Raw genomic sequence first — 13,339 nt, 5'->3', positions numbered from 1 at the left:
TCCCACTGTGGCATCTGTCCTTCCTCAGGTAGCCTCTACCCTGATGCCACTGGCCGGCTGGAATTCCAAGCCAATGGATCTTATCTTGTGAGATTCTGTGGAAGCAGGGCCTGCAAAGTGATGCTGCTTGGCCCCTGGATTCTGCCCCATTCCAAAGGGTATGCATGGATCTCCTGCATTGCCTGAGTTGCAGTCACCTTTGCTGGGAATCCTGGGGCTGAAGTATGTAAAGCTCCTGGGTCTTTGTACATGCCTGAGCAGCTGCTCTGCTGAGATTCCACACAGCTCTGTGTGTCTGACCCAAGGCCTGGTGACATGGGTTCACCAGGGGTGTCCTGATCTGAAGGTTGAAAAGATCTGTGGGAGAAGTGTGGTATCCTGGGGTTGCACTTTTACTCACCATTTCCCTTGGCTGGGGATGGGGGTTGCCTTGATTCCGTGTCACTCCCAGGTGGACCATCTCCCTGCCCTGCTTTTCTTTGTTCTCTGTGGGTTAAGTTATTTCCCTGATCAGTCCCAATGTGAGTACCTGGATATTTCAGGTGAAGGTGCTGTATTTGCTTTTCCCTTTCGTTTCTCTCTGTGAGTGTCACATAGTGCAGCTGCTTCTAATTGGCCATCTTCCATAACAGATTTTTCTATCTTGACCTTGTAAGCAATAACTTTCCAAAAATAACGTATTATTTTAAAAAAATATATGTGTAGATTGTTTTGTATTTTCTATGTATGTTGTCACATTGTGAGATAGCACAAGACAATGGTTAAGAGTATAGGTTCCAGAACATGGCTGTCTGTGTTTCAGTTCCAGCTCTGCTACTTTTGGGTAGGTCTTTGGTAAAGCTATTTAAACTCTTTAAGTCTGTTAGATTATCTGTAAAAATGCCGTAATTATAGTACCTACCTCATAAGGATTTTTTTGAGGTTTAATTCAGTGCTTAGTTGGGTGGGCTCCCTGAGAAAGCAAGCTAACTATATTTAGAAAACCAAGAGTACATCTGTGTATATGTTTTTTAAAATAAATTTTTTATTTTAGAATAGTTTTAGATTTACAAAAAAATTGCCAATATAGTACAGAGAGTTCCCATTATCCTCTAACCAGTTTCCTCTATTAGTAATATCTTACATTAATACATTACGTTTATAAAAATTAATGAGAATTACACATTGTTATTTTTATTATTATTATATTGAGGTGGAGTCTCACTCTGTTGCCAGGCTGGAGTGCAGTGGCTTCACCTCGACTCACTGCCATCTCCACCTCCTGGGTTCAAGCAATTCCCCTCCCTCAGCCTCCTGAGTACCTGGGACCACAAGCACATGCACACCACCACACCCAGCTAATTTTTTCTGTTTTAATAGAGACGGGGTTTCACCATGTTGGGATGATCTTGATCTCCTGACTTTGTGATCCACCCACGTTGGCCTCCCAAAGTGCTGAGATTACAGGCCTGAGTCACTGTGCCCAGGCGAGAATTTCACATTATTATTAAGTGAAGTTCATATTCAGATTTTCTTGATTTTCAACTAATATCCTTTTTTTCTCTCTCTCTTCTGGGATTCCATCCAAGATAACACATTACATTTACTTGTGATGTCTCTTTAGGCTACTCTAGGCCTTTGACAGTTCTTTAGATTTTCCTTGCTCTTGATGACCTTGACGGTTTTGGGAAGTACTGGGCAGGATATGCTTCATGAGGAGTGCAACTAATCTTTTTCAGATGCTTCAACTGGGATTATGTGTATTGGAGGGGAAATAAAGTGCCATTCTTATCACATCATATTAAGGGATCATACTATCAACATGTCTTATCATTGTTGATATTAACCTTGATCATCTGGCTAGATAGCATTTCTCAGGCTTCTCCACTGTAAAGTTACTGTCTCCCCAACCTTTCTGTAATGTATTCTTTGCCAGGATGCCGCTATGTGCAGTCCACATCTCAGGAATGATGTGTCTGACCCATGGCCTGGTGACACAGGCTTACAAGGGAATCTCCTGATCTGAAAGTCCAAAGATCTGTGGAAGAAGTGTGGTATCCTGGGGTCGCACGTTCATTCACGACCTCCTTTGGCTGAGGGTGGGGGTTGCCTTGGCTGCATGTCACTCCCAGGTGGGTTGTCTGCCTGCCATGCTTTTCTGTGCACAGTTGTATGTATAGTATAAACTCATGGATATTTATCTCATGGGGCTGTTATACAACATGAGTTTATTAATTTTGTTGTTCAAATTGTTCCAGCTGTGGTCATTAGGAGCTCCTTTAGTTAGCTCCCATGTCTCTTTGACATAGACATACTCCATAATTCAGAGTTTTTTAAAAATCTTTTTTGAACCCTCACATAAAGCAGGAAAAATTTAAAAGTCTCTAATAGAAAAGACTTAGTCCATTCGGGCTGCTATAACAAAGTACCATAGACTGGGTGGCTTGTAAGTAACAGAAATTTATTTCTCATAGTTCTGGAGCCTGGAAAGTCCAAGATAAGAGTGCCAGCCAATACAGTGTCTGGTGAGAACTTGATTTTTGGTTCATAGATGGTGGTTACTTCTTGCTTTGTCCTCACATGACAGAAGGGGCAAGGTAGCTTTCTGGGAACTCTCTTTTTTTATTGTATTTGGGCTCTGGGGTACATGAGGAGATGCCGCACTGTCTTCCATAATGGTTGAAGTAATTTACACTCCCACCAACAGTGTAAAAGTGTTCCTATTTCTCCACATCCTTTCCAGCATCTGTTGCCTCCAGATTTTTTAATGACTGCCATTCTAATTGGCATGAGATGGTATCTCAATGTGGTTTTGATTTGCATTTTTCTAATGACTGATGGTGATGATCTCTTTTCTAAGAGCACTAACCTCATTAATTACAACTGGGCCTTCATAACTTAATTACCTTCCAAAAGGCCCCACTTCCTAATACCACTCCCTTGGGGATTAGGATTCGTCCATATAAAATTTTTGGAAACAGCAACATTCAGAACTTAGCAGGAAAACAAGAAAAACCATAAAACAATAAGCCCATGAATACATTATAAAAAGCTAAGTTTTTAATGTTCTATAGAATACAAAGTGAGAAAACACTCAATTGCCTTACAGTGTTTGATGTGCTATATAATAGTTGTTAGAATTAGTACTACTAAGCACAGGACAATGGGAAATGGACAAGAATTTAGAAATTTATTTTTGAATTTGTGCCTTGTGGAGACTCTGGAATTACCAAGGCAATCTATCTCTGATTGTTACAGCAGAGGAGGATGAGGTGGATGCACAGGAGGTGGAGGAAGAGGAAAAGGAAGAAGGCTTTAGGTAACTGTGAGGGGAACTAATTTTTAGTGAGTACTTCCACTATATTCCTGGCACTTTGCATATGTTATATCATTTGAAAAATAGCCACCTTTCTCAGTTTTTTTTTCTGTTCAAAGTCTGGGGAATACATTTAACAGACTTGTTCTCATGCTGCACTGTGGTTCCGTGAATCATCAAAAGCCAACTGGAGAATTTCAGAAGCATTAGTTATTTTTACAGAAATGAATTATATCTAAATTCCATAGGAATGACCCTTTTTTTGCTATTCTGCTACTCTCCTTTGTAAATTTCTAATAATAAGCAGTGAGGTACAAAGAATAGAATGTGGAGCACAGCTGTTCCAAATACATCAATTTTGAAGTGACCTTTACTCTGCAGTTACTAAAAGCACACCACTAACTTTTATAATCTAATCTGCTGTTGCTGATAAACACAATTCAGGAGAGGAAGACCATGAACCCTTGACTCATGTGTGATGCATGATGTTTGGAGACTCCAGCTGGGACCAATTTACTTTCCCTGTTGTGGCACTGACCTTGGATTATCACCTGTATTTGGTTCAAATAATGAGATTCTCAGGTGGAATAACACATTCATTTTTCCCTAGAATTTAAAAGATCTCCAGGACAACTTATGTTATTACCAAGCAAGACAGGGATCCTTGATTTCCAGGTCTCCCTTATTCTCTTGACAAGTTAACCATTCCAGACTTTTGCTTCTGACTTATAGCCCAGAATAAACACCTAGAGGTTTTTGGGTTCCTGAAATATCTTCAAAACCTCCCAGAAAGGATATATTTCTTTTTCCCAGGCTATTTTTTCTTTCTTTTTCCTAGCAAAGATTCTTTAACCTATATTTACATTTGGGTACATTTAACCTACATTTAGAGAAAGACATACCCACCTGCATTTTAATGACCTGTTTAAATACAATTTGTTTTTTTGTTTATTTATTTTTTCAGACAGAGTTTTTCTCTTGTTGCCCAGGCTGGTGTGCAATGGCACAATCTTGGCTCACCACAATCTCCACCTCCCAGGTTCAAGTGATTCTCCTGCTTCAGCCTCCTGGATAGCTAGGATTACAGGTGCCTGCTACCATGCCTAGGTAATTTTTTATATTTTTAGTAGAGACGGGGTTTCATCATGTTGGCCAGGCTGGTCTCAAACTCCTGACCTCAGGTGATCTGCTCAACTTGGCCTCCCAAAGTGCTGGGATTATAGGCGTGAGCCACTGTGCTGGCCATTTTTCTTTTCTTTTCAGACAGGCTCTCACTCTGTTTGCCCAGGCTGTAGTGTAGTGGTGCAATCCAGGCTCACTGCAGCCGCAACTTCCCAAGCTGAGCTAATCCTCACACTTCAGCCTTGTAAGTAGCTCCCAAGTAGTACAAATATATATATTTGTATTTTTAGTAGAGCTAGGGTTTTGCCATGTTGCTCTGGCTGGTCTCAAACTCCTGGGCTCAAACAATCTGCTCACCTCGGCCTCTCAAAGTACTGGGATTACAGGCATGAGCCACCACACCATGCCTTAAATACAATGCCTATAAAGTTGGTAAATTACGGTTGTTATAACAATTTAGGGTTGTTATAACAAATTACTATTTAATTTGGTGGTTTTAAATTTGGTTGTTATAACAATTCTAGGGTTGTTATAACAAATTACTATTTAATTTGGTGGCTTTAAACAATAGAAATTTATTCTCTCAGTTCTGGAGACAAGAAGTCTGATATCACTGTGTTGGCAGTGCCACGCTCCCTCTGAGAGCTCTAGGGAAAAATCCTTACTTGTTTCTTTGCAGCATCTGGTGGCTCCCCACAATGATGGTGTTCCTTGGCTTGTAGCTACATCACTCTAATCTCTGCCTCCATCTTCAGATAGCTTTCTCCTCTGTGTGTCTGTATGTGCCTCTCCTCCTCTTAGATGGTCAAAAGTCATGGGATTTAGACTCCACTCTTATTTATTTTTATTTACTTTCAAAAATTTTTTGTGGGTACATAGTAGGTGTATATATTTATGAAGTACATGAGATGATTTGATACAGGCATCTACCCTTATTTAGTATGACCTCATCTTACCCTGACTCATTACATTTGTAAAGATGCTATTGCCAATTAAGTTCACATCTTAAAGTTCCAAGTGGACCTGAATTTTTGAGGATACTATTCAACCTACTATTACTATTAGAAGCAAAGTAGAATCAGGGGCAGGTTAAGGAGTCTTCTGAGATTGCATGTGGGAAATAGTCATAAATGTTGGCTCACAAACAGTGAGAGAAAGGCTAAAAACTCTAAATCACATTTATGTTTTGTGTGCATTACATCACAGCTACCAAATGTATACACATAAGTGTTATCTCAGGAATGTGTTTCTGTGTGGGTTTGCCTCATTACTAGTTCATAGAGAACACTGTATAAATATTAACTTGGCTATGTATTTATATATGCAATATATAAGAAAATTATGACACACTAATTATTACATAAGTGAATGCAAATATTTAGCTGTGAACTTGTCAGCAAATACATATGTGTGTGCAAATGTTAACATAAATACAGGTAAGTCATCTTTTTATTGTTTTTATTGTATAACCATTGACTGTATCATTCATTTAAAGTAAGACACATGTACTCTTTCGTAAATATCACCAGCCAAAATTATCAAATTTAACAAAGGTCTGACATTGAACATATAAAGAAATTAAGTGTCAATAATATTGTGTTCATGAACCAATATTGAAATTTTAAATTTTTATTTTATTGTAATTATTTACTTATTGTGATGGATGTAATCTTTTTTCATGTCCCAATGGAGCTAATTAACTCCAAACTTTAGAGACTAACTATATAGACTTTCTCCTGAACAGATCAACAACAGATTAACTTCTATTTCCATTTTGGAAATTTTCTGCAAGGGAAGAAAGGAGTTGGTTGAAAATTATCATCCTCATCATAATTGTAGTAGTGGTTAAAATTTATATGGGTACTTTCTGTGTTCTAAGTACTTTTATGCGTGTCATTTAATTGAATCCTAATAATGACTGTGTGAGATAGGGGCTATTATCAACCCTACTTTTAAGATGAGGAAATTAAATCAGAAAAGGATTCATTTGCCTAATACTGTATAGCTATGTATGATATGGTGAATAGTCTGGGTTAACTGAAAATCAGATCAATATTGATTTTGACAGGTCAACTCTAATAAGCCACTATATTTGCTTCCAAACTCTAGATGCGCAGAATCTGTAACAGATGAAAGCTGTCAGGACTGTAGGGTAAACACACCTGATAGCACTAACTTGCATTTTTGCAAGTTGAACCTGTAGGGTGAATGCACCTGAATTGTGTTCTGCACTGGGAAATTCAGGTGTGGGCAACCTGGAGATAGATTCATTCCCTGTTCGTGGGGGAACGTCTGAGCCCCCATCCTGTGGAACGGGGGCCATACAGGGGATTGAGGCACTGAGTTTTGGCCTAAATGAAGACTGCCAGGTAGAGGTTATTAGGGGAGGGTGTTAAAATAAAACACTTTGTAAACTGCACACTGTTTGCAAGCACTTGTGATTTTCCTGCTCAGCCGGCTGCCACTGGACTCTCTCCCTTGTATGTAAATCCCATGTCATGTTTCCTGGCTTTGGGTCTCATCTTTGGCTTCATGAACCCAGTGCCATCACCACTGAAGTCAGCAGGGGCTGAGCATGACAAGGACTGACTGGAAACATGGGAAGTAAAGCAGCCAATTCTCACTGTCGTCACCCTGCAAATTCTACCTGCCTGTATTTACTCTGCATTCTTTTTTGCCTCTTATACTTTTTTCTTAAATTCCCTTCTCATAATTTGTATTTGGCTCCCCCAAAACATGGAAAACAAAAAGCGAAAAAAAAATTTTTTAAAGAAAATAATTATTTCATGCTAAATGGTATGAGAATCGGAGTCAGAAAGTGCATCTGCTAGTCCTGCTCCAGTTCATATCCTTGGTAGATCATTGACAAACCTCAGCCCAGATGAGAATAAACTTCTCTCCACAGCATTGCAGGAAGCCACTACTAATTACTTGAATTGGTTAAAAAGAGGAAGCTTTTTTTGGCAGTAGCATCTGAATTGTCAGCAGGTGCATTCTACTTCATTTGACTAATTTATAGATGAAAACGACGGTAGCATTGTTTAAGAAAAGATTGGCTAAAGCTAGTCAGGAATATATTAAGTACTTCTATCATGTAGATACTTTCTCCTCAATGTTCCAAAAACCTTCTCTGGTTAGAGTTTGAAAGTAAGTAGGCAATAAAATATAACCAAGAGTGAGCATGGCATTGAACAGAGAATACAAATTGGTTTATGTGAAATAAAAATAATTTTATAATACTGAATGCACATGTGTAAGGGACATGAATGTGCTTTGGTCAAGGAATAGGCCAAGGTGGATATCCAGACCTGCAGGACTGAGCGAGTTTGGCATGCAAGTGCATACCTCCACTTGTTATATAACCTGTTTGCGTAAGTTCATACTTGGCTCTAAGCCACTATTGTCTGTAAAAGGTGTAACTGTCCTGCTGACACTGTACAGGAGCTCTTGACTCCACTCAGCTCAATTCAACATGGCTTGACATAGCAAGCACACTCGTGCCCAGAGAAAGAGTCAGAGGTGTCCAGGAGGGAGCCATGACACAGCTCAGAGAGAGAGACATAATTAAGCTGCTGTCCCTGAAGGCAAGGGAGAGCTGGCCACACAGCTTGTGTGGGGGCCACCAGACTAAGCATCCGAGACAGGGCAGACAGTGTGAGAAAGCTGTGGATGAGAGCTGCTGCTGAATAAAATCATTCACCTGCCTATGGCTCCCCAGTGTTCCTTCTGCTTATCCACCAGCTCCCTTTGGACCTCAGCATGGGCTGGAATCTGACCCTGAGCATAACTGGTGTAGTCATGAACCTGACAGCATAGTTTAACTTGGAAATTAAGATGGTAACTTTGTAAACATAGAAGTAGAAAGGAATTTTGAAACTATTAATAGAATTTCAACTACAATAGTCTGAGGTAATTTGCTTTTTTTAAATTGAACTTTAGGTTCTGGGGTACATGTGCAGATAATGCAGGATTGTTGCACAGGTACACACATGGCAATATGGTTTGCTGCCTCCATCCCCCGTCATCTACATCTGGCATTTTTCCCCATGTTATTCCTCCCTGACCTCCCCACCTCCCTGTTGTCCCTTCTTTCCCCCCACAATGCAGGTAGTCTAGTTCCAAAATCCATACTCCTAATTACTATATGATACTGACTCATTATGTCATACGTGCTTAGTACACACTTATTTAGGGACTATATCTAATTAATACACATTAATTCCTGCTGATGTGACTTATAACTCTCTCAAATTTATATTCCCCTTTAGTGGCTAGAGATCACAATATTAGTTATCTATTGTTATATAATTAATTACCCAAATCCTAGTGACTTAAAACAACTATAATCATTTATTGTCTCTCACTATTTCTGTGGGTTGGGTATTTGGAACAGTCTGGTCGTGCAGCTCTTGGTTCAGGTCTTATATGAGATTGCAGTCAGGTGTTGGCTAGGATAGCAGTCATCTGAAGCCTTGACTGGGCCTGAATGGTCTGATTCCAAGGTGGTTCATTTCCATGGCTGACAATTTGGAGCTATTAAAGACAGTGTGAGGTATTTTCGTTCCTCTTTACCTGGGGCTGTCTATAGGACCACTTGAGTATCCTCATAGCATTGAGGCTGGTTTTCTCTAGAGTAACAATTCAAGAGATTCAGATGGATGCTCCAGTGAACTTATGTTGTTGGCTTGGCAGATACAAATCTTCATTGCTACGATATTCTCCTGGTCAAAGAAACCAGCTCTCGTCAACATTCGGGAGACTATGTCATAGTCCATTTGGGGTGCTAAAAGAAAATACTATATTGACTGGGTGGCCTATAAAGAACAAAATTTTATTTCTTACAGTTCTAGAGACTGAGAAGTCCAAGATCAAGTTACTGGCAGATTCAGTGTCTGGTTAAAGGCTCTTTCTTTGTTCATATATGGAATCTTCTTGCCGTGTCTTCACATTGAAAAAGGGGCATGACAGTTTTCTGGGGTCTCTTTCATAAGGGAACTAATTTCATTCATAAGTGCTCTGCTTTCATGACATAATACCTTCCAATGGCCTCACCTCCAAGTAGCATCAAATTGGGGATTAGGTTTCAAGATATGAATTTGGACCTATGAAAGAACCATTCAAATTATAGCAGCATACAAACACATGCGGCTTATCGAGGGCCATTTGGGAGGCTGGCTAACACAATCATATACACACATCATGTTTCTTTCTCTAGCCCATCTGCTCTGGTAGTATCTTTCCTTCTTTGGGGAGATGACTTGTATGCACTTTACCATAGCCTACCCCCAAACTAACCTCCCCTTAGGTTCACAGAAATATGAAGGTGACCAATCCAAGGACAATCAGGTGTCACCCCAGGAATTTTTATTCCCATGTGGAATTACACAAATACAAAATGTCATCAGTTTAAACCATCAAATGAGTTTCATAGGAGGATCATCTGCAAATTTCAGTTGCTTCCCTGCTTTTTTCTTAGTTTGGGTGGTCGTTTATTTCTCAACTTTCATGCTTCTGAGATAAGTTAGAGTTGGTTGATTTTCTTCACCATCAGAAAGTCCTCATTGACAGACTCACTTTCAGTATGGCCCCAGCAAAGACCAAAATACTCTATGTGTGTTATGTTGACAAAAAATCAGGAAACATTTAAAAAAAATCTCTCAGGCAACTGGATCATTGAGTTCAGGAGGCAAGAGGGCCCTCAGATGGCCTTTGGAGACACTCCTGAGACCTGTACTAGAGAGCTTCTGTCTATTCTTCTGTCAGCTTCTGCCATCACAGAGTCAATAATAAAAGATGACCTCCCTTACAAATCTGGGCCTATTACTAATAGGAGACCATTTCATAGAGAATTTGTTAATTTAGTTAATGTTGTAAACTGATAATTTAATTCTGTTTATGTGAAAGCCAAAATATATCTCAGAATCTTATAGACAATTATATCCTATTAATATTCCATTAAGTATCTCCCCCAAAAATCAAATCTTTGATACATTTTCAACTGTCTTATGTGCCAAAAGATTTCTACATATTAACGTGTGCAAGATTTTCTTTTAATAATTATTTAACACAAATCCATTTCAAATGATTCAATCTTTCTTATTTCATTATTATAAACCATGAACATAAACTTTTAAAATATACTTTCTCAGCTGGAAGTATATCTTATTAGCTTTGTCTTCAAAGCTAACAGAAATAGACACTATGTTTCAATCTTTTTACAATGTGAAAAACAAATTCAGTGGAAGAAGGGATACAATTATGTGTGGGAAGATAAAAGCAAGGACAATAGTTTCTGGGACATTGTTAACTGAATTGTATGTGTGGGTGTTCCAGACTCCATCAGCTGAGAAGCAAATATAAGAGTATAATGTAAGGTGCTTCTTAAACATTTTTCCACCAAGTGAATGTGTTGAAGTATTTTGCGAAAATGACTAGTTGTTGCCTATGTCTGATATTTCAGGTAAATATATTAAACATCACATGATAAATCAGGAGCTAACAAGACAAAAGTCACTGGGCCATATTTCATTTAAAGATAGGATTTCAGCATCTCTAAGTAGAAAATCAAAGCTGCCTCCTGTGATTGCCTTGCATTCTGAGTTTTGCTGTATGTATTATTGTCACCTGAAACATCTTTGCACACATAGGTACACATGTAAACTTCAGGTAGAGAATAATACCAGCTTTCTTTGGCATACAATTGTGTGCTTGACTTTTTTTTTTTTTTTTTGAGACGAAGTCTCACTCTGTCACCTAGCCTGGAGTGTAGTGGACAATCTTGGCTCAGTGCAACCTCTGCCTCCTGGGTTTAGGCAATTCTCCTGCCTCAGCCTCCCAAGTAGCTGGAACTACAGTCACCCACCACCATGCTCAGGTAATTTTTGTATTTTTAGTAGAGATGTGGTTTCACCATGTTGACCATACTGGTCTTGAGCTCCTGACCTCGTGATGTGACCACTTTGGTCTCCCAAAGTGCTGGGATTACAGGCGGGAGCCACCATGCCAGGCCGTGCTTGGCCATTTTATATGTATAATTGCTATCTTCTAACTGCTGGTAGAGTTTGTATTTGTTGAGGTTTGTGTAAATACATGTAACTATGCCTACATGTATATATTTGTTTACATGACTGATGATAAGTGGGCTTTCTGTGTGTCTGTGTTTGTGTCTCCTTATTAATGTGATTATCCATTTCATTCCACGCTCACTAATTACTACTTCCTCAGAATTCCAGCTTTTTTGTTTGTTTGTTTGTTTCTCTTCCTATCACCTTATTTTCCCAATACAGGGTTCATATAACCCTTTTTAATGATGTAAGCTTTTCTTAGACTAAATTTCTATTTGAGAATTTAGTTTTTCTTCTTTTTTTCTTCCTCCTAGTTTTTTCCTCTGTAGTTTATAAAAATGTCCCTACTATTGTGAGTTGAAAACATCCAAGACATATTTTCCTTATTTATGGGAGGAGAAGAGCAAAGAGAAATAATTGGTATTTCATGGAAAGGAAGTACAGGTCAAAGAGATATATGAATTTTATCTTTGATGTAGTGATTTAAAACTTTATAAAGAATAAATATATTCAATTTTAAACCAGAATTTATTTATTTTTCTTCTCTGTGTAAGGTACAGGTCTGGGTAATATTTAAAATGGTAATAATGTTCAGTTCTTCACATCTGGCTGGAAGCTGTGCTAAAAGAAGAAAATATGAATATAAGCTATTCAGTCATCTGATAAATACGTATATCTCAAAAGGCAGTTACAGTGGAAAGAATATAGGACTTGGAGACTAAGTATCTGCATTGAAACCCCAGGCCTTCACATACTGGCTTCTCCACACAGAATCTTTATTTTAGAATGTAGATTGTATTGTATTGTGTTTCCTTGTCTTTTAAAAGCTTCTGATTGTCCTTAGGATAAAGAAAACAATTTTTAACATTGCTTATAGTTGCTTCATGATCCAGCTCCATCTTTCAGTGCTGATCCACATGTACTGTGAGTACTGAAACACATGTACATGCATCGTGGCTATGAACATGCCCCAGCCACCACAGCCATAGTTCATTGAGTAGACAATGCTCCTTCTCATGAGACCATTGCTCTGTTGTTCTCTCTGAAGCACTCTTTTCCTTGCCTTTTAAACTTCCATTACTCCCACTTGGAACAGACTAGTTTTTACAGGTTATGAAACATGTTGCTTTCCTTTGGATCGCTTATCTCCATTTTTAGTTGAATATTAATTTGTGTCATCAACGTTGACACCTCAACTGGACTGTTAACTCCCTAAGAGTGGGAACTACATCTGTGTCCCTGACCCCAGGGGCTCTTGTGCCTATCTCAGTTTCTGACACACACAGTTTTTAAAATATTTAAACACTTGAAAAATTATTGAACTGCACAGAAACAAAATTTTGCCAGGTATAAAATGGTGATAAGAAATTACTTGTTGGGGGATCGATCCAAGATGGCTGTTTAGGAACAGCTCAGGATTGCAGCTCCCAGTGAAAGCACAGAGGGTGAGTGGACGCCGCATTTTTATTGCCCACAGACTAGGAAATTCCCAGGTGGAGGAGCCCCACAGCTTGCCAGTTTGGCTGTTTCGGCAAGCTCGGCTGTTTTGGCCAGCGTGGCTGTGTCGGCTGGCACAGCTGCTTTGCCCCGTGTGGCTGCTTTGTCAGCACCCCGGTGCAGCGGTTCTCCGTACAAAATACACTGGTCCAGGTGCCCTTTTGACTGGAGATTGGAGCCACGGGAAGTCACCCATTCATCTGTTTATAAAGGGGACTGATTAGGGAATCAGGACAGTAGATTCCAGGGCAAAAAAAGTGCCATGAATCTCAGTGCCGCTGTTTAAGCCAGCACAGTGAGTTGCTGCATGGGAAAACACACAGATCCCAGTGCCTCTTCAACAGGCGACTGGAACACCAAC

Source organism: Cebus imitator, unplaced genomic scaffold, assembly GCF_001604975.1.
Source record: "Cebus imitator isolate Cc_AM_T3 unplaced genomic scaffold, Cebus_imitator-1.0 Scaffold288, whole genome shotgun sequence".
In the NCBI taxonomy this organism is placed as follows: domain Eukaryota; kingdom Metazoa; phylum Chordata; class Mammalia; order Primates; family Cebidae; genus Cebus; species Cebus imitator.
Note: the sequence above shows the minus strand (reverse complement) of the source record.